The sequence below is a fragment of the Ambystoma mexicanum genome, chromosome 7q (genome assembly GCF_040938575.1).
Source record: "Ambystoma mexicanum isolate Mex_15411 chromosome 7q, UKY_AmexF1_1, whole genome shotgun sequence".
NCBI lineage: Eukaryota > Metazoa > Chordata > Amphibia > Caudata > Ambystomatidae > Ambystoma > Ambystoma mexicanum.
Genome location: NC_090941.1, coordinates 640,416,413 through 640,439,449, shown reverse-complemented (window position 1 = coordinate 640,439,449; position 23,037 = coordinate 640,416,413). Strand labels below are relative to the sequence as shown.

At 46.9% G+C, this 23,037-nt stretch overlaps 1 protein-coding gene across 1 annotated transcript in view; it reads left to right on the top strand.

The window, feature by feature from the left end:
* The window catches only part of B3GLCT (beta 3-glucosyltransferase), a 1,424,518-nt gene that overhangs the window by 1,137,439 nt on the left and 264,042 nt on the right, over nt 1-23,037 (top strand). The window lies entirely within an intron of this gene.

The window sequence follows — 23,037 nt, the reverse complement described above, 5'->3', positions numbered from 1 at the left end:
CCAAGAGGCAGAGGCCTGGGGGAGGAATACTAAATACATGTGATTGCAGGAGGCTACCAAGAGCTGGATGCACCCTGATTACAATCACCTGTTGCAAGCTATGGAAGGCTAGGCTGACAAGTGCTGAAAAGAACTTAATTACAATCCACTGCTGCAGGCTACTGAAGCCTGGACTGGGCTTGATTGCAGTCTCTGACAGCTTTGCTCAATAAGCTCCACCTTGTTGGGCTGTGAGCTGGGAGAGCTTTCATACGCTCTCTTGCAGCAGCAGCACTTGTTCTATCCACTGGGAGTTCCTGCGTTTGTGCTTGTGACAATTTTTTGAATCTTTTCTGAATTTCATATTTTTGGCTTCTGAATGCTGTCTGTTTTTAACTATTCTGCAGCGCCTTTTCTACTCTGCTGCTAAAGCCTGCAAGTTTGTTAACATTTCATGGAAATCCTATTTTTGGCTACTGATTCCTGCCTGCTGTAGCTGCCTGCTGCAGACTCATCCTGTTTCTACTTATGCTGTTTTCTCCCTTTCTCTCTGCAATCCCAATCCCAGTCTCATGCTTTACTGTCATTTCCTCATGTTATCCAATGCCATGTATTTGCTGAGTTGGCAGCAACCATCAGTATTAAGCGTTCCTGTTTTTTTTCTTTCTTGCTTCAGTACTAGACTTCAGTCCATAGTTTAAGTATCTGCTCTTAAGTGGGCTGAGTTTCCTGAGCCACTCATATTTGCTGAAATTGGCAGCGACCTATGAGTTTTGCTTTCTGTTTCCTGATAGTCCAGTTGCTGCTTTGTTGCTCTACCTATCCTGTACCTGGTTAATTCTATCCATGCTGGTTTCCGCCTGCATTTCATTTTGGTCCACTCTTGTACCTCTGCTCTGTATCCATTTACAGTATGACGCCTGGGTTAGTCTCAGTTCTTATCAGATAAGGGAAAGACTTCTGTTGCCTTTGTCTAGTGCGTTGGAGTCTTACCTGTCCCAGTATATGGTCTCCAGTTTTACACTTAAACTGAGTAAACAGACGCTGCTGTATCACAGTTGTTAAGGGAAATCTGCTGGTTTTCCCTAATCTTTAGACAGCCCTCATATTCTTGTGTGCCGTCCTTCTGATCAATCCGTGTTACCCAGTACATTTGCTTGCCTTCACTTCCTCTTTGTGTCTCCTTGCTTTAGAGCCAGTTTCTCTTGTATGCTAAGCATTACCTCCTAAACCTACCCTAATATACAATGCATACTGTGAGGGGTCAGAAATTAAAGTCACAAACAAAGAGGTCATGTTTTGGTTATAAACTTTGAGTCCACTTAAACGGGTTTGTAAAATATCTGACCCTATTCTAAAGAGTTTCCCTACCGAAAAAACAAAACTAAAGATCTGTCTGTCAGGATGTCGTAAATTAAGTCGTCCTTGGTTTCAAACAATCTATCCTGACCCTCACGCTAAAACAAAACAATAAAGTGATCAGGGAAATGTTTATAATCTGTGACGGACAGCACAGTGGCCATGTACTACCTCAACAAACAAGGAGGCGTAGGATCACTCCCACTGTGCAGAGAGGCAATGCAGCTCTGATTCTGGGCAATGCAAGAAGGAATCTCTGTCGGCAGTTCACCTTGCCGGAGAGCTGAACATGGCAGCGGATGCTCTGAGCAGTCAGGGCACAGTCTCCCACGAGTGGGAGCTAGCTCAGGAAGTCCTTCAAGAGATCTTCGCCCTTTGGGGAACCCCTCAAGTGGATCTGTTCGCGACCGGTGGAACTGAAAGTGCGAACTGTATTGCTCAAGAGAATTTCCCCTGAGAGGAGCTCCAGGGGACTGGATATTTCCACTCCTTTACGTGTTTCCTCCAGTCCCCGTGATTCCTCAAGTAATCAAGATGTTGAGAAAGTTCAGGAAAACCATGATCCTCATGGCCCCGAATTGGACCAGCAGAACACGGTACCCGGACTTTCTGGACATGTCCATCTGCCCTCCAATACGTCTTCCACAAAGAGAGGATCTTCTCTCGCAAGAGAAAGGTCGGGTTCTCCATCCAGAGGTCAAGACACTCAACCTTCATGCTTGGTTTCTGAGAGGTTGAGATATAAGGATTGGGACCTCCCGGATGACGTTATGGAGATTTTGCTTTCAGCCAGAAGGCCAGCAACAAAATCCTTATACCGGTGTCGGACGAAATTCAGTAAGTGGTGCAGGGATAAGAATGTGGATCCTTTTCAATGTGCCACTCCCATGGTGCTTTCCTTTTTATTACATTTAGCCACACGGGGCACCAAGTTGGAACTATTCAAGGATATTTGGCAGCGCTATTCATCTTCAAGTGCTCCTCAGAAGATGTTTCATATTTCAAAATGCCTTTTAGTTATCGAATTTCTTAAATGATTAACACATGTGTTCCCTCCTACACCTTTCCAAGTTCCCATTTGGGATTTAAATTTAGTTTTAAAGTTTATGTGTGTCCCTTTTGAGCCTTTACATTCTTGTACTTTAACGCTCCTAACTTTAAAAACTGTTCTACTAGTGGCTCTAACTTCAGCCCGCAGGATGAGTGAGTTGCAGGCGCTCTCTTGCAAGCCTCCTCACACGGTTTTCCATAAAGATACAGATGTTTTAAAGGTCAAGTCTTTTTTCGTACCTAAAATAGTTTTCGGATTTCCATCTGTCAATGAAAATCACCTTACCATCTTTTTATCCTCCTCCGCACGCTAGTAAGGACGAGGAAAGATTTCAAATACTAGACCCTAAAAGGGCTCTCAGTTTTTACATATCTAGACTGGAAAGATTTAGACAAACAGATCAGTTGTTTGTCGGGTATACTGGACACAAATTGGGCCTTGGTGTGTCCAAACAAACTATATCCAGATGTTACAAATTGGCTAACAATATCTGAATGTTACAAATTGGCTGGGAAGGAGCCTCCAGATGGTTTAAGGGCTCATTCAACCAGGGGCATAGCAACTTCCACGGCTCTTCAGAGGGGTGTCCCAGTGCAAGACATTTGTGCTGCGGCCACTTGGTCATCAATGCACACTTTTGCAAAACATTGTTCAGACACCACTTATTACCAAGGAGGTCTTTTTGCAAAAGCTGTCCTTCATTGTGTGCATAATTGAAGAACTATGGTAGTCCCTCCTCCACTAAATTACAACTGCTATGGGAGTCTATCTAAGATGAGGAATACGTGGGAGGACACAATCAATTCGAAGAACAAGTTACTTACCAACTGTAACGTTCTTTCGACTGGATGTTCCTCCAACGTATTCCTCATCGACCCTCCCAACCTACCCCTCCGTACAGTTCTTATCCTTGTTGCACTTGTAGTTCCTTAAGAGCCTGACATCTGCCGACACAGAATACAACTGATGCGACCATAAACATCGAAAAAACAGAACTGAACCAACGGGCGCGGCTCGAGCCCTTTATACGACTGATGACGTTGACGCTCGACGGCGGCCTTTGAGGGACCAAGCTACGCGGCCTCGAGCACAGCGCCCTCTGGTGAACATTTTTTCCGAAAGAAGCAGCAAGCTGACGAATATATCTAAGATGAGGAATACGTGGGAGGAACATCCAGTTGAAAGAATGTTACAGTTGGTAAGTAACTTGTTCTTCTTGCCTAAAATAGTTTCTGATTTTCATCTGTCACAAAAAATTACCTACCTTCTTTTTATCCTCCTCCTCATGCTAGTAAGGAAGAGGAAAGATTGCATAGACTGGACCCAAAAAGGGCTCTGTTTCTACATTTCCAGATTGGCAAATCTTAGACAATGTGACCAACTATATGTTGTGTATACTGGACACAAATTGGGACTTGAGTGTCTAAACAAACCCTATCCAGATGGATAATTCTAGCAATCTCTGAATGCTATAAATTGGCTGGAAAAGAGCCTCCAGATGGATTAAGGGCTCATTCAATTAGAGGTATGGCAACTTTCACGGCTCTTCAGAGGGGTGTTGCCCTGATGCATGATAATTGTGCTGCGGCCACCTAGTCGCCAATGCACACCTTTTGTGAAGCACTATTACTTGGATTCCACTTCATATCAAGGACTATTTGCAAAATCTGTCCTTCATTCATTCCATAATTAAAGTTTCTAGTACTCCCACCTCCAAATTTACCACTGCTATGGGAGTCTATCATAAGATGAGGAATACGTGGGAGGACACAATCCATTGGAAGAATAAGTTACTTACCAACTATAACGTTCTTTCGATTGGATGTTCCTTCCACGTATTCCTCATCGACCCTCCCAACCTACTGTTCCGTACAGTTTACGCCTGTTGCACTCTAATTTCCTTCAGAGCCTGAGGACTTAAGACCTGATCAGCTGATGTGACCATGAACACCGTAAAAACAGAACTGAGGTAACGGGTGCGGCTCGAGCCCTTTATTCAGCGGATGAAGTTGACGCTCGACGGCGGCCCTCGAGGGAGTACGACTCTGCGGCCTCGAACACAGGGCCCTCTTGTGAAAAATAATTCCAAAGCAGCAAAGCTGGAATACGAGTTCTCATAAAATGAGGAATACATGGGAGGAACATCCAATCAAAAGAACGTTACAGTTGTTAAGTAACGTTTTCTTCTTATTGCCTCTTCCTCTTGGTGACAATAGAATCTATAAATGTTCTTCTTAACTGCCCTATTTGGGTTGGGGCGATATGGGTCGCTGTAAAGGTCTTTTCCTATTGTCTTCTTTTGACTTTGGCAATGGTTGTTTCTATCATCTTCAGAATTACAAATGACCCCAAGTTCTTATTCTGGCACCTTAGCTTATAAGCCTGGTTTTGGTATGCAAAGTTTGGCCCACTTCTGCCTCTTACCAGTAGTTTAGTATTAAAAATTAGTAACACAGGCCAGTAGGTGATCACAGAGCATTCCAAGGTCACATTCAACTAGTGAACTCACCAGGTGCTGAATATGTGTCCGCTCACTGTGCTGCCTCCGTGTCTTATAGTGGTCCTCGCTCCAGAAGTGCTCCAGTGCTCGCCTGCCACCAGAGAACACTGCACTTTTTTCGTGCTATACAAATCTGTTCACAGAGAAAAACATTGTATGTCATACTAAATGTATTCTCATCTAGTATATTCCCTGGAGCTCAACCCATGTACAAACCTCGAGTTATCTCTGAACTCTTAACACACTCTCTTTCCTACTTCCTCCCTACCCCGCTCTGAGGGATATGTTATTTTGGTACTTTAATATGATAGTACCCATGGGATCACTGTCAAGATTGTGACCTGTCTCAAAGATCTCTTTTTCTTTCAGCAATTATTGAAGAGTTAACACTACTCTTACCGGGTCTCAGTAATGTGCATAATGGTCCACATGCCTCTGCCTTGACACCCCCCCCCTTTCCTTTGCCTTTGTGCGCTCTGTAGTGCTTCATGAATGCGAGCCATTTCATGTCGGTATGGGTGTGGGATTCCATTACCAGGGCTATCCATTTTTCCATCTCCTATATTTCATATGCTTTGGTTAACCATTGCTTTCACTTTGGCATGTGACTCCTCTTCCAATACATGGTGGGGCACGCTCTGGCTGCTAGCAAGAGGTTCCTTGGCATGTAATAGAGCAGTACATGTCCGTCCCCTTGATCTTACAAACTAAACACTAGCAGAGGGGACAACGTCCTAGAAATGCTATTGATATCTTTGATCCATGCCAGGATCTCGTTCCAGAACTGTTGCGACAGAGAACATTCCCATCACATATGCCAGAAGTCAGTTACATTAGTAGAATTCCTTCAACAATACAGGCTCACATTAGAATACATTTCTTAGAGCCTCTTAGTGGTAAGGAGCCATCTAAATATGAGCCTGCTATTATGCATTTTAAATTGAATCAATATGGTGGATGACCAGACCACTTTATAAATTGTTCCCCATATCCCAGATTCAACTTGTATCTCAAGGTCCCTTGGCCACTGTGTTTTGCGAATTAGGAGCGTGCAAATGGCCTCTGTCCAGGAGGGAGGCATAGAACTTTGAGGTGAGCCCCCTCCACCCGTTATTAATATTGAGCACTTCCTTGAATGTTAATGGTCGAGACAGGCTAACCCCCATTCTAGATCAGTTAAACAGCCTTTCGGTTGTACGTATGTCAGGGTGTGATAGAATCCACCTATAGTGCTTCTTCCAGGTCTATTTTCTCCCGGAAGGTGACTTCCCTCCAGGCCTGCATCGCCCTAACCAAACCGGCCTCGTAGTGTGCCTGAAACCTAACAGGATCTACGATTTTATCTCATATGGGGCAGGGGTCCCAAATTCAGCACAGAAGGGATGGCCAAGAAGTCACCCCTTCTTGTGTCCTTAGTCTTCCTCCACAAGTGCCAGAGTGCCACCAGGATTGGGTGAGTTTTAATCTTGCGTGGTAAGCGCCTTCCAGGCACTCACATCCACTCGCCCAAGGTGAATGGTGTAAAGAGCCTGTTTTTTTAATCTAGCCATTGATTTTCAGTGTTCATTCTTAAATTGTCCACCAATATGCGCAACTGGGCTGCTCTATAATATTCATAGAAATCGGGGCATTCCATCCCCTCTTTCTCCTTGATGTGTATAAAAGTGTTGCATGCTATTCACGGTCTCTTCCCTGCTCATACAAATGTGAGGAGAGTCTTCTTTCGGTTCCATAAAATGTGATGGGCAAGATAATGGGGAGAGCCAGAAACAGGAACAACACCCTTGGATGGACCTTCATTTTTATAGCCATAAGGCGTGCCGCCCAGGACAACATAATGCATAACCATTTTTAAATCTTCCCTACAGAGGGAGGAGGTTGGCCTGACAGAGATAGTCTAAGTTTCTCATTATGACAACTCCTAAACAGGGGTGTCGCCAAGGGGGGGCCACAGCCACCCTTATAAAAAAGCTGCCCCCCCCACTCCATCAGCCACCCTGTGAAAAAGCAACAAAACAAATAACACTTTTTTTTTCACACTGAACTGTGCATTGACAGTTGCCTTTTTGGTGCGGCCCGGTGTCAGAGAGCCACGTATGATGGTGGCCCCCACCCCATTGATGACTGATCGCGCATGCTCAGTCAGTGGACCCCGCGCACCCAGAAATAAACACACCCTGAGCCTGTACGCGCGCATTTCTGCTTTGGCTCATGCTTCCAGCCAGGCTGTGTTTATTTCCGGGTTTCCATCTTCGGCTCTGCTGCATGTAGGTTACTCACAACAAATAAAAATGTCATATTGATTGATGATCCTGACTTCTACAAAAAAAATCATCATGAATTGTGTATTGTAAAGAATACTGGTAAGGGTGGGTAATGCAAAGTATGTATATATTGGGTCTCGTTCGTCGTGCAGCTGCTAATTTAGCTGTTGTGCTAGTTTTTTGTTGTTCATTATATTAAATGCGCTAATCTAGTCGAAAGCACCCAACGCACATGAGACTGTAGAGCCATTAGTGGTGGATGTCTGGACCAACCAGGTCACTGCATTACAATGGTTGATGCCAGACTCGACTGCGATGAGTGGCGAAGGGTAAAGCCTATTGGACCGCATGATTGGCACTCATCCTCCATGTCCCGGAAGCGATACTCCTCCTACCTCCAGTAGCAGAGGGAGACGCCAAGCGTTGCTTGGAGCCCTGGCTGCTGCAGTACCAGAGGGTTCCCTATGCAAACGCCCTCTGCTGCGCCCCTACATTGCCTGCTAAGAAGTAAGGCAGCACAAAGGGAGCGGTTGTTATTATAGTCATAACAGGGTTCAAAGACAGTGACCGTTAGTTGTGCATGAGTGTGATGTACAATATGTACACCCCGCCACCAGTGACTGGGAATCAGTGGCTGGCTGATAATTGGTAGAGGCTCTGAGCACCTGCTCACCGTCTTCTGTAATGGAAATACGCAGCCACCCCTTATTACCAGGCTCTGGGCATGCTGTTGGGCTAGTAATTGTATGTACATACTTGCTGTCAGTGAAAATGCACGATAAATTGTTTTTCATAGTGCTTTGTGGGGGAGGGGGACCAGCTTAGAGTGCCAGTTAACTTTTTGTGTACACAGGTTAAAATCCTTGTTCGTAACGCCCCTGACATCCATAGTTATGGCATAGGGTGATGGCCCAACGACTCCGGGCAAAGACTATGCGTTCAGGGGGGTACGACAGTTCTGGTATTTTCCGTTCACAAAGTGGATCACACCATTCGTCGACTTCGAGACATAGTAAGAAAAGGCGCCATAGGTTGCCATCTTCCTAGTCTAGTTCACCCGAACAGGTCATTTGCCCCACCAAATCTAGTTCACCAGCCCAGTGGGTGCAGTTTAGACTCTGAATGTTAAGGGTTTTCGAGAACCCACCCTTGCCCCCCTCGACAACACCTAAAGGCGATACTCCGGTCGGACCTTGCAAGCACAAGAGCCGTGCGTCTTCGGACCTGGCCGCCAAGTCTCCTCGAGAGCGATCCCATCCTCGAGCCGAGAAAGTCTCCTCAAAGACTAAAATACTGACGTCATCGACGTCGAAGGAGTCCACTATGACAGGATCAAAAAGTGCGTCATCGACTCCATCTGCGCCGATATTGGTGAAGCCATCGACGTCACATCTGTCCATTCCATCGACACAATCATCAAAGCCATCAACGCATTTGTCGAGGCCATAGACAATTGTAACATTTTCAGCTCCTGTGACAACTAACATAATGTCAACTTCAGTTGAAAAAAACCTATACTCCCCTACCACGTTCAGACTTCTTCAAAGCCCTCTCTTCAATATATGAAGATTATGAGGAGTACTCAGAGTTGAGACCCTTTGGACTACAATATGGGACACCATCAGTGCCTGTGGCGCTCATATCAGACGACTCGTGCATGAAAAACTTGAAAGAGTGCCTTCATGAGGCTAGTGGGATTGACACTTCTTCTGAGGTTGAATTTGGAAGGGCAGACCCTGGTGACCACGCTGTGGTAACATACAGATAGCTAATGTCAAGGGTCATGGAATACATGGGATGGTCAAGACCCACACCAGTTTTTGAGCAGGATAATCTCCGTAACATATTGGACAGAGGCCACAGGAGGATCCAATTGTCCCTTTTCACCAAGCCTTGCAAAAGAGGGTGGCTTCTATTTGGGAAGCACCAGAGGTTGTTCCTGCTGTAAATAAAAAACTGACAGCTAAGTACAGAGTTTCTAGCTCTGACCCCTTTTACCTCTACAAGCACCAACTCCAGAAGGTCTTGTAGTGCAGGTAGCCACTTCAATAGGGAGACAAAATGCCTACCCTACCATACCGCAGAATAGAGATGACAAACGATATATAACACCATGGTGAAAACAAACAAATTGGGCCGGCAGTATGGCTTAAAATCTGCCAATGCTAAGTGCACGCTAGCGAGGTTCACACACACCCTTTGGGAGTGTATTTCTATGGTGGCTGACCATATCCCAGAGAGGGAGTAGCGAGGAGGTTTCCTTAACATCGTCAAGGATAGGAAAGACGCAATTTGCGAATCCCTCCAGACTGGTCTTGACTCTGCTGACAGTTCCAGCAGAGCTATGGTGGCTAGTACAGTGATACATAGATTTGCTTGGTTGCGAACGTCAGGATTTGCCCCAGACGTACAATCCAGGCTTCTCAACATGCCCTTTGACAGCACGCATTTATTTGGAAACAAAGCTGATGAGAGTTTGGAGAAGCTGCAAACTTCCAAGGCAGCAGCGAAATCCCTTGGAGCTGCAATAAGACAAACTCCAAACTGCCCCACAGGTACGCCCTGGGGGGTTGGATCCTTTCGCCATTACTCAACATTTGTAAGAGTCAGCCAGCTCAAAGAGGACAAAAACGATTCCCCCGTGTTGGACGGGGAATAAATACTAAGACAGCAACTGCAGCGGCTTCCTTACCTTCAGCCACTGCGTCAGCCGCTCCAAGACCTCTCTGAGGTCTTCATTCATAAGACTGCAGTAAGGAGGCAGGTTATCACAGCATCTGACAGAATGGCAGGCTATTACTTCAGATGCCTGGGCAATAGAAACAGTTGCCCAAGGTTACTACCTACCTTTCCTGCAAAAACCTCAGTCATCCACCGGGGGAACAACTCTTTGAAGGTTCCAGATCCACTCCTAAAGCAGGAGATTTTAACCCTGCTACAGAAAGGTGCTATAGAACCGGTATCTGTAGCGGAGAGGAACAAGGGTTAGTACTCCCCATATTTTCTAATTCCCAAGAAGGACGGAGGATTGAGATCCATCTTGGATTTAAGAGACTTGAACAAGTTCCTCAGGAAGGACACGTTCAAGATGGTAACCCTTTCTCAGATCCTTCATGCCCTCCAGCTTCAGGATGGTATCATTGGACCTCGAGGATGCTTACTTTCATGTGCTGAGACAGTACCTCAGGTTCGCCGTTGGCGGTTCTCGTTATCAATTTTGGGTTCTGCCATTTGGGCTGACCTTTACCCGAGGGTTTTCACCAAGCTAATGGCAGTGGTGGCAGCGAGTCTCAGGAGAGGGAGGATTCACGTCTACCCCTACAGGAACGATTGGCTTATCAGTGCTAGTTCCCCAGAACAGTCCCCGCACATCTCAGCTACGCCTGTCACTGCCTTCACAGGCTGGGCTTCTCCCTCAACTTAAAGAGGTCCCACATTATACCATCACAAAGACTCCAATTCATCGGAGCAGTCCTGGATGCACCCCTGGGAAAAGCCTCGACACCAGAGGTGAGGGCTTAAGACATTCTACAGATGGTGACAAAATTCCAGCATGCCCAACATCTACCGGGCTTAGATTTTTTGAGGTTGCTCAGTCTCATGGCCTCTTGCATTTTTCTGGTGCCAGAGGCTCGCCTGAGAATGAGATCTCTCCAGTGGGCTCTCAGGACCCAGTGGTCACAATTCTCGGAAGGATGTCAGATCTCCTACAAATCTCCTACAAATCCCAAAACAGGGTCTCACTGGATCTTTAGTGGTGGGCCTGTCAGGAGAACATCTTGAAAGGAGAACCTTTTAGGCAACCATGGCCGGAGAGGACAGTAGTGACGGACACCTCACTCACAGGGTGGGGAACTCATACCAACGATTTGACAATCAGCGGTCGTTGGTCTCCATCGGAGTCCAAACTACATAACCTTTTAGAGCTGAGGGCAATCAGACTAGCGCTGAAGGCCTTTCTGCCCTCCGTACAGGGAAAGAATGTCCTGATAATGATGGACAACACAATGGCCATGTGCTACCTCAACAAGAGGAGGTTTAGGGTCACTACCACTGTGCAGAGGCAATGCAGCTCTGGTTTTTGGCAATACAAGAAGGAATATCTGTCAGCAGTTCACCTAGCTGGAGAGAAGAACATGACGGTGGACGCTTTGAGCAGGCAGAGCACAATCTCCCACGAGTGGAAAATAGCTCAGGAAGTCCTTCACGAGATCTTCACCCTTTGCGGAACCCCTCAAGTAGATCTGTTCGTGACCAGGGCCAACAGGAAGTGTGAACTGTACTGCTCAATGGAATTTCCCCTTAAAGGAGCTCTAGGAGATGCCTTAGTGGTGGACTGGGAGATTCCACTCCTATACACGTTTCCTCCAATCCCTGTCATTCCTCACGTAATCAGGGGGTTGAGAAGGTTCTGGAAATCCATGATCCTAGTTGCTCCAGACTGGGCCAGGAGCATGTGGTACATGGACCTACTGGACATGTCCATCTGCCCTCCGATTCGTCTTCCGAAAGGAGGGGACCTTCTCTCACGAGAGGAGAATCGGCTTCTCCATCCAGATATCAGGACTCTCAGCCTTCAAGCATGGTTTCTGAGAGGCTGAGATACAAGGATTGGGACCTCCCGGACAACGTAATGGAGGTTTTGCTTTCGGCCAGAAAGCCAGCAACCAAATCTTTATACCGCTGCCGTTGGAATGAGTTCTGCAGCTGGTGTAGAGATAAGAATGTTGACCCTTTCTCATATAATACACCAATAGTGTTGTCCTTTCTATTACATCTGGCAAATCTGGGGCTCCAGATTGGTACCATCAAGGGATATCTGGCAGCGCTTTCTATTTTTAAGCGCACTTCAAAGGAAGTCTCCTACTTTAAGATTCCTTTAGTAGTACAATTTGTAAAGGGACTGACTAATGCTTACCCGCCAATCCCATTTCAATTCCCACTATGGGATCTCAACTTGGTGTTAAACTACTTGATGGGAGCTCCTTTCGAGCCTGTGCATTCTTGTCCACTAAGACTTCTAACTCTGAAAACTGTCTTCTTAGTGGCAATAATATCAGCCCAAAGGGTGAGTGAGCTACAGGCTTTATCCCGAAAGCCTCCTCATACTGTTTTTCATAAAGACTGAGTGGTACTAAAAGTGAAGCCTACTTTTTTCCCCAAAATGGTTTCTGAATTTCATATTAATCAGAAAATAACGTTACCATCTTTTTATCCTCCTCCACATTCGGGGAAGGAAGAAGAAAGACTTCACAGGCTTGACCCTAGACGTGCACTGAGCTTTTACATCTTCAGATTGCCAAACTTCCGGCAGCATCACCAGTTATTTGTGGGCTATTCAGGTCACAAATTGGGACAGGCCATTATCAAGCAAACAATATCCAGATGGATTATACTAACAATATTGGAATGTCACAAACTGGCAGGTAAAGACCCTCCAGAACACCTAGGAGTTTATTCGACTAGGGGCATTGCAACTTCATCTGCCTTGCAGAGGGGAGTTCTTATAAAAGATATATGTGCAGCTGTCACATGGTCGTCTGTGCACACCTTTACCAAACATTACAGTTTAGACTCCTCCTCTGGCCAAGATTCTGCTTTTGGAAAAGCAGTATTGCACTCTATGCATACATAACCACACTCATTTCTACTCCCACCTCCAAATGACGTAAACTGCTTTGGGAGTGTATCAAAGATGAGGAATACACAATCCATTCGAAGAACAAGTTACTTACCCATAGTAACATTCTTTTGACTGGATGTTCCTCTCACGTATTCCTTATCGCCCCTCCCAACCTACCCCAGAATAGAATTTCCCTTGCGGTTGCAGTCTACGCTCTCTCAAGGGGAGTAACCGTCAAACACAAGGTAAAGCGGCACTCGTCAAAACGGAACTGAGGCCAACGGGCGCTGTGTATGCTACATATACCTATAGTGATGTCGAGACGGAGGCCTCTGAGGGACATCGACTCGATAGGCATCGACACACAGCGTCCCCTGCTAAAAAAAAGATTTGGAGCCAGTAAAGCTGGGATATTGGAAATATCAAAGATAAGGACGACGTGGGAGGAACATCCAGTCGAAAGAACGTTACCATGGGTAAGTAACTTGTTCTTCTTTGCCGAAGGCATCATTGAACACTGTGTCCCTAAATAGGGTATCATTGTAAATCCATCTTTTATCTAAAGGTGTACGTGAGTCCAGATCTAGGCATATCGTGGTCCGACTATCCGATTACGTGCATGTCTGCTCCAAAGATGGTATATTCTTGGGATGCAATAATCAAAATGTAGCCTATTCTAGAAAACGTCTGGTGTGGGGGTGAGTAAAAGGTGTATGCTCGCTGCTGCAGGTTCTGCAATCTCCATGGATCTATAAGATAGTTCTCACATAGGATTGCCTGTAAGTGCTCCCTTTCGCGTAACTTCTGTCTAGCGCGGAGTCTAAGATCATATTAAAGTCTTCCCCCACAGATGAGCTGACCCACTTCCATGTATCTAGAAGTGTCAGAGCTGTGTTGACAAATTGATATGGTCGTTGATTTGGGGTGTATATGGAACACAGTGTCGCCTCGCAGTTATGGATTTTGCATTTGACTGCCAATAGCCTTCCCTCCACCCACTTGTACACCTGCAAAACCTCAAGCCCCAGAGATTTCCGGTACAGCATTCCCACCCCTGATTTTATTTTCTTTGGGCCTGATGACCATAGGACGTCCATCAGTTCTCTTGAAAAGCCTGTATTCCTCTCCTTTTTTAGGTTTTGTCTCCTGCATAAAGAGTACATCCACCCCTGATTGTCTGAATTCCAGTAAAAGCATTGACCATTTCTGTGGGGAGTTAAGGCCCTTTACATTGAGGGACCCGAATTGTATCCCTCTATGAAGCATCCTTGTTCGATGTTGCAATCCTCAACTCCAACCAAGTTATCTTATTGTGTGTCCCGGTGAGTCCCAAAGTTTGCAGTCCCTCCCCATCAGTCAACACCCCCCCCCCCATCACCAACTAAAAGAGAACGTAATGGCTGGGCAACAAAACCCTTTGTACTATCCCCCTGAGCACCCCCCCCCATACCCTCCCTTTGACAGCCCTACATTAGTGAGGTCAAACACAGATTGAAATGCCCTCCAGTGAAACTGAGTGCTACCCAGGTAGGGCCCCTTGCCTGTAAAAACAACAGTAGAATTTTTGAACTGAGGAAATAATTCCAAGCTAAAATCAATTTAATAACTGCCATTACTTAAACCAGATTGGCCTGTCTGGAGGCTTGTTACTCGAAGACCCAGGCCCGCCTGCCCCCCACCAACTGTTGTTGCTGCTCGGATGAGGTCATTAATTGCATGTAGTCTTTTTCAGACAGGGCAGCAATCCTTGTCACCGAGTATTGTATCTGCAAAACTTAATTTTGCAGTTGGCCGGCCCATTCTCGGGTGGGATTTCCGATTAGCATCCCTCGGCCCAATTGGACGAATCCTTTCAACTTGCACAGTTCTGCGGTCCCCAGAGGAGAGGCTCTTTAGAAACCCTTCTACCTGTATTTTTGACCCTATAATCCTCTCCTCGATACTCAAATCATAGCGCAAATGGAAATCCCCATCTGTATCATATACTCTGCTCCTGCAACTGTTGTCAGGGGGCGTCAGACTTTCCTTTTTGACAATGTCAGGGTGGACAAGTCTTGATGTATTTGGATCTTGGAGCCCTCAAAGCCGATCTGCCCCTTCTCTCTGGCCCTTTGGACAGTGTCCATTTTGTGCTGTTAATGGTGGCACTTTGCCACCACAAACCTTGGCTTATTGGGTGCCCCACCCCGCACCTCGATGAATTAAATCAAATGTTATTGCTGGTGAAGGTGGGCTGGTGAAGAGACGATTTCACCTGCTTTTCTAGTGAGAGCTGACAAGCTGTCGGATTCCTTCAGGTCCATAATGCAAATATTACTTTGCGACTCCATTTTCCAGGTTGCTGATTTTGGTCGCAAGGTCCGATGACCTTTGTTCCAAATCTGTGAAGCGGCCTATCGACTTCATTTCCATGAGTTCAGCTGGTGTTGATTTTCGTCTCCTCAACCTTGCCTACTCTAGTTTTCAATTCAAAGACAGCTAACGTTAATACGCTCTTGATTAATCGTATTGCCTCCAGTAGCAGGCGCACGTCCACCAAGGAGAAGGCTTCATGGTCGGCCCCTGGGATGTGCGCAGGGGACATCCCATGTGTAAAGCAAAGTACATCCCTAAGCGGTCAAGGCCCACACAAATCTATAAATGCCCACTCAGCAGCGCTATGTGGACATTTACAGATGTTATTGTCACTGCAGTGGCCCCAGCTAAATTAGCTTCAGGCCCCACTTGTTAAACAATCCTGGCTACGCCTCTGGCATGTGTGGCTTGCTTTCCATGCTGGTGGGTAGAACTCACATTATTTTTTGTTCCGAAAGAAAGTCTATTGTCTGCGACTCATCTTGGACGTGAGGCACTTGAACAAATTTCTCAGGAAAGACAAATTCAAGGTGGTAACACTCACGCAAATCCTCCAGGCCTTTGAAATTCAGGATAAGTTGGCGTCACTTGACCTACAGGAGGCTTACCTCCATGTGCCAATCCATAAAAAGCACAGGAAGTGCCTGGGGTTCGTCCTACACTCACTACCAAATTGAGGCTTTCACATATATCTCTTCCTGGACGCCCTCTTCTTCAGCAGCCACCGACCCGATGAGCAGAGGGCAGGAGCCCTCCCTCCCCTCCTTCCTCGAACTGCAGACCCACGGGGCAGCGGATTGTTGGACTGCTTCCTAAACATCAGCTGAAGTATGCCGCACCTAGCTTCCTTCAAGGTACCCTGCCCCATCTGAGAAGCCCTGTACCCACCTGAGCACTCAACCCTGCATCAGCACACGCAGGCATTTCATTTTACATATTTGCTGTGATTCCAGCGTGCGCCTCTGAAAATGGCTGCCGCTTTGTTGTCGTCTGGTTGCTGAGCAACCATAATACACATCTCGACAATCAGCCGCCGGATTGGCTGTGATCCTCCTTTTACAGCAGCCAGCTGCACCGGAAGGCGTGAGCCGCCGTAGGACCTACGCACTAAGGATCACATGGAGGGGAGGCAACCCTCAAGGGAGTGACACATCATCTGACGAGACGTGGTATCCCCCTTCTTCTAGGGATACCCCCTCCATTCCCCATGCTTTAATGGCATATTGTCATTACTCCCTTCACTCACCCCAGAAAGCTACTGAGAAAATCTTCACATATTCTGTATACAAGTCATCAAGAGCTGACTTCTCTTTCCCTTGATGAAAAAATACTGTGGCTAGGAAGCTGAGTGGAGTAATGAAGATCGATAGAGGCCAGAAGCACAAGCTACACTCTAGTGGTTGCAAGTGCATACTTGATGCTGGGACATTTAGACCGCGGAGCCAGCTGACAGAATGGATACACTGGCTGTGAGAATCTCATCCTCTCGGTAGCGACCGAGAGACTGCTGTGCTGTTAGGCTGTGGAGCCAACCGGCTGACGGAGGAGGCAGAGGAGAGCAGACTGCAAGGATGCCACGAGAGGAAGAAAAGGGAAGACTTCCTGGCATACGCAGGCACCAAGAAGCAACCTCCATTCCACTTGAGCACTGAGTATCCCAGAGCAGTCAAGCAGGAACCACGAGAGAGGTGGATGCCACAAAGCAGAAACGGCAAACCATGGAAGACGGAACAGGAAGCCGAAGAGCCGCTGCAGACTTACTGTGGGAGAACTGTCACCCGCCACAGAGAGCCGGTGAGCCAACCCAAGGGAAACTGGGACAGTGGGGCATGTCGGCAACACTAGAGAAGGCAAATCAAAGTAAATTAAGCATATGGGAGAGAATGGGAGACTCAATATTCCCTCTGAGAAATTGAAGAGGATGAATACAAAATATTGTCATATACTGGGCAGTTACAAGTTGCAAGAGTATTAATTGATGTACATGAGAAAGTCCTGGCATGAGAGTATACCAGGCAGATTCGAGTTGGCCAATGTGTAAAGCAAAGTACATGAGGGAATACTGATAAGGATGCATCAGGTAGAGCCAAAGACTGTATTGAAATCATACTAAAAGGAGAAGAAACCTGGCAGGAGAGTATATCGGGTATCCTACCAAAATTAAGACTGACGGCCAGGTTGGTTTGCATACAAGTTGTTTTACTGACCAAAAGAAACCCAAGTAAAACTCATATCCTTTAAAGTACAGTGAAGAGAAATCCGTGGGAAGGGAGTCATCCTCTGCAACTGTGTAACTTTATCCATCTGGAGCTTTTGTGTTAGTTAAGCCTTTTCCTTTTTGAACATGTGTGCATGTTAGGCAGAATCCTGTGCAGTTACCTTGGGGAACACTGCAAAAAGATTAAGACTACAGGAGCAGCAGTAAACCCAATTGGTAGCAGTCTGCACCACCCAGATTTACCTAGTAGCTGTGGCTGAGCAGTCAGACTTCTCTCAAGAAGAGTAGGGCAGTATGCAGAGTATGCACAATAGGGTCAAAACACAGTAGAGCAAACAAACACCGACCAGAGCTTTGTATAAAAAGTATATAGTTATTTATTTAAAACACACTTTAGGCAATACACTAGCACTCTCAATGAAAAGTAATCTAAAACACAGTCAGGTAAGTATACACACCTTCCTTGATAACTATCAGACAAGTCAGGGTTAAAGTACAACTATTTGTTAAGACAGAAGTGAGCGCTTAACCTAGATGGCACTCCAATCGTTTAGGTTAAAAAGGGAGAGAAAAGGCAGAGCATAAAATAAAACGGTTCCCAACACTTAAGAGTTCAGAGCAAGGGGAGAAAGGCAGGTTATACTGTAGAGCCAAAGTTCATAGGCCAGGCCCACTTTAAATGGAGCAAAGTGAAATGTGCCCAGGATCACACAGTTTAAAGTGCACTGAAAGTCTTTGCAGAGTGTTCAAAAGAGGTTGGGGTGAGTCAAAAGATATAGTTAGAAGGCCTGGAGCCAACCCAGTTTAGAAGCCAAGGATTTAAGGGTCACCTTTAGCAATCTGTAGAAAGGGAGGCCAGGCAGGACACAGTACTTTAAAGAGAAGGAAGCTCCAGCGGGGGCAGTTGTTCCTGGCAGTGGTTGAGGTTCGTGGTTCCGACCAGGGGAAGAGAAGATCTCGTCGAGGAGGAAACGTAGAGTCGTTGCACTGCACAGGGATGAAACCAGTCGCGGAGTTCCCGATTTAAAAGATGCAGTCCTTTTATTCGTGGTCAAAAGTGGTGAGCTTGGCTATCCGGCCGCCGGGGTGCTTGACACGGGCGATTCGACCAAGTGACGTCTTTGGAAGCGAAAAAGGGCGAACTGGTTGGTCCTACCAGCTCAAAGGGAGAAGACTCTCCAGCAGAAGATCTTCTCTTGTTGTTGGAAAAGTGGTGAGTTTGTTGCAGCAGGGCTTCACCGGTGGTGTCATCGGTTGCAGGAGGCTCAGCTTCTTCCCTCTTCGGATTCTTAGGTCCTGTGGCGACTTCTGAAGTTCCAGTCCCAAAGGCCCTGCTTTTATGCAGAAAAACCCCCATTCATCAGCCTAGCTGTCAATCACACATGCTAAGTGGTGAGCCGGGCGGCTCACTACTGGGCCAATCAGAGTAGAGTGCGACTTGGGTTGCTAAGGCAACGCAGTCCAGGGTGCCGATTCCCCCCTCCACCCTTCCTGTGGAACCCAGACAGAGTGGCACCATTTGGAGGGCTTCTGTGGAGAAGCCCACCAAAATAGTGGAACAAAGGGCTCGACCTTGGTCAGAGTTACAGAGACGGACACAAACAACATTTTAGAATCGAGTTCTGGCAAAAAGACCCAACCGTTGATTTAATATTAAATAAATAAACCGGCGGTATCTTTAACATTGCACCAAAAAGGTGCGTTGAAAATCAATGGGAAAATCCCATAAAGAATATTCCGGAGGAATATTTTGTGTGGTAACCACTGCCACCAGCCAGAAACTCGACGAGGGGGGACTGGACAGTGCCTCCTCGAAAACAGACCCGGGGGCAATCGAATTACCCCTTAGCAGTACTTCCACAATATGATGGTTTGTACTGGTTCTGTTCACAATTTTGGACTAGTAAAGCCAATGGTGACTTTACATGCCCTGGGAGACAGTAGTCAGTCCCAGGGTATGGAGTCTATGTTTGGGGGTCACTGTGACACCCCTGTGGTACTGCACTGAGGGTGCTGTGTACCACACATACAGAAAAATAGATGATACCCTATGGAGTATAAAGAAACCCCATAGCCCATAAGCACATGACAAGTTAAAGACATACCTCAAATCATGTCTAAGAGTGCGAGTAAAAGAGTCTCGCTCTTAGCAGGAGAAAAAAACAATCCCCAAAAATCCAGCAAAGCTGCTGGGGGGCTCACTAGGTTTGGGAAATTGGCCTCATCCGAGAATTCTCCCTAACAGTGCACTTTTCAAGGCCATGGAGTTAATTTATAGAGTGTGAGGGCCAGGATAGTATTTCGGACGCAGGACATTTTTGCTTTGGACATCTTTACATTGGACAGACCCTTAGTTTTTGTTCTAGGCAGGGAAACGGCTCCTAGAATAGGGCATAGCAGGCATTTTCCTATCCCCTCATTGTTTCAATAAAGGTTTATGGCCAAAACCATGGTCACAGTTATCTGGCAGTATGACAGACTTGATTCAAGTTCTGAGCAGAGTAGCTCAGGATTTTCTGTGGTGGACTCGCACAGAGAACATGATGGCGGTAGAGCCATTTTGGCAACTGTGGCCGGACGCATCTTTGAAAGGCTGGATTGCTCAACTAAACGATCAGAGGGTGAGTGGGTTGTGGTGGCGGAGACAAAACTTCACAGTTGGAGCCGAGGACGGCGCTGATGGCCTTTTTGCCCTCGATACACTGGAAGACTGTCCTGATCATGACACAAAACATAGTGGCCATGCACTACATCAACAAGAGAGGTGGTGTAGGGTCACTCGCCCTATGCACAGATGAGATGCAGCTCTGGTTCTGGGTGTTAAAGAACAGGATCTCCTTTTCAGCAATTCGCCTCGCCAAAAAGGAGTATACAATGGCGGATGCCCTGAGCAGGTGGGGCTCTGTCTCCCACAAGTGGGAGCTGTGCCAGGAAGACGTTCTACAGATCTTCACCCCTTGGGGAACCCTTCTAGTGGAACTGTTTGGTTCTAGTATAAACAGAGGTAATTTCATCTGAGAGAAGCACTGGGGTATGCATTGGTGGTGGACTGGAACTTCCAGTTCCTGTATACTTTCCCGCCATGCCTCAAGTAATCAGTAGGTTGAAGAGGTACGGAGCAACCATAATACTGATAACCCCAGACTGGGCCAGGAGAATGTGGTAGTCAGACCTTCTGGACATGGCCATCTGTCCTCCACATTGCCTTCCCTGGAGGCCAGACCTTATCTCTCAAGATAGGGGGGCTGGTTCTTCACCCGAGCATAGACACGCTCAACCTGCACGACTGACTTCTAAAAGACTAAGGTACAGGGACTGGGACCTTCCGGAAGACGTGCTGCTTTTGGGCAGAAGGACAGCAACAAAAGCATTATACCGCTGCCATTGGAAGAGGTTTTGCAGCTGGTGCAGAGCACTGAAGGTAGATCCTTTCATAAGTGACTCCCCAAAGGTTTTATCCTTCCTCCTTCATTTGGCAAGTTAGGCCCTCCAAGTGGCCACCTACTAGGGCTATTTAGTGCCTCTATCCATGTTCAAACGCACGCTAGAACAAGGATCCTACTTCTTGATCCACTTGGTGGTGCAATTTCTAAAAGGCCTGACTAATGGTAGCTTTTGTGGTACCAGCATAGGATTTGAACTTGGTGTCGACTTTTCCTTTTGAGCCATTACATTTGTGTCCACTGAGGCCACTATCTCTGAAGACAGCCTTTTTGGTCGCTATTTCCTCAGCTGGAAAGTATGTGAATTGTAGGCCCTAAACTGTAAAACCGCCTTTTACAGTCTTGTACAATGACAAGGTGACTCTTGGAGTGTGTCCGTAATTCCTCCCGAAGGTCATTTCAGATTTTTATCTGTCACCGACCATTTGCTTACCAGCCTGCTATCCACCACCTCGCCCATCCAAGGAAGAAGAAAGACTGCATAGGTTCTATCCCAAGATGACTCTGAGTTTCTATATTACCAGAACAAGACCATTCAAGCTGAAAGACCATCTCTTCATTAGATACACAGGCCCGAAAATGGATAAGGGTATAACGAAGCAAACCATCTCTAGATGGATTGTGCATTGTGTATTGGGGTGTGTAAGGGGTTAGTAACGCGAGACGGACAGCTGCTTGTGGTTTTCCCAATGTTAGACATTTTATTAATAACAGAAAGTGCAAAGAAAACCTAACTAGACCTACTCAACCAGGGAGTTCCCCTACCTAGTCTAGGTTCTAAGGGAAATTCTCCTAGCATACACAAAACTGACCCTCACACTAAACAACAAAGCATTCAAAGTAAATCATAAACCACATAAATGAATGATTACCAAACAACCAGTAACATGAATAACCTTCACCTGTCCTGGGTAGATCTCATTCCCAGGATTGTCCGAAGTCAATCCAGCCAAGGAAGCTGACGGATGCAGCCTCAGTGAGCTCCTACCCCCGTTCCCTCTCCGCTGCCCGAATCCCCCCCCAAAAAAGCCCAGTGAGCGGGCCAGCATAGGGGGAATGTATGAGGAACATCCGGAGCATTTGCTGGGAGTCAGAGCAGCTGCAGCGTAGGCTACGAGAGAAGTTAGAGCGGTTTGAAAACCATGCAGTGAGGCAACAAGATGGCGGCCCTGCCACGGAACGAAACTGCAACGATGACTCGCTGCTGGCACGGAGCGTCCCTATTTCAAAAGAAAGGCTTGTACATCGATTGGGACACCCACAGCGAGACAGAAGTCCCCGGACGACCGGTGGTGTGACAGAGAAAAGAGAAAGTTGACCAGTACGTGCCCGGCCGAAAGACTTGTGGTGTGGGGACCCTCCCTCCTCCTCTAAGTTAGGAGACTGACAGCGCGAGTGCAGAATACAAGGCACGGCAGAGGGAGAGAGGAGTTGGGCAACTGGAACTACTGAAGGCCGGGGGAGGAACCGAGAGCATACATGGCCGTCTGAGCTGGCAGTGAGCAGCCCCTGCGAGCTGCCAGGGAAGCGGAGTGGGCAGGGTGAGTGAGCCGCAGTGGAATTCTGATATGCCTCCGGTCCGGGGTACACCAAGTGATCACAAGGAAATGAGGGGGAAGCCGGTGTACACCGCGGCTTGTGCAGCGACAGGCGAGCTCCATAAATGAAGCACAAGGCAACACAGAAGAAACAAGGACCAAGGGAAGAAAGCTGTCAGAGTGCCGGCCATAGGAGTGGCCCCTAAATTGGAAATATAAAGGCTGAATAGATGGCCCTGAAGTGGAAAGCAGCCACAATAGAGAATGGAACACTAACATTTTCTAATGCTTGGAAGGTAAAAGGACACTGAAAAGAGGCATCATAATCAGGTCACTTGTACCCACTGGACCCACTAAAAGAAAGAAGCACTGGAGTGATGAACAGAAGAATGCTAGGGTCCGGTTGTAAAGAGTAGCACTCTAATATGGGGAACTTAGTCCAGTAAGCTTCCAAAGGCCATCCCACAATGCACATCACCTCTGTATTGGAATGCTCAAAGGGAAACCCGGAGGATTGTTTGCCTGAAGGCAGATAGAGGAGGCACAACCTCCGTGCTTAAGGCCCCCAGGGTCCCTGGCAGGTCCCAGAAAGCAGAAGACATTGGAGGCTCGGACCCTCCTCTCCCTGGATCGGAGGGAGCAGAGTGAGCAGGGGAGAACCAGTGAGGACTGGCTAGGGGGTGACAGCCCATGTACCTGTAACCAGC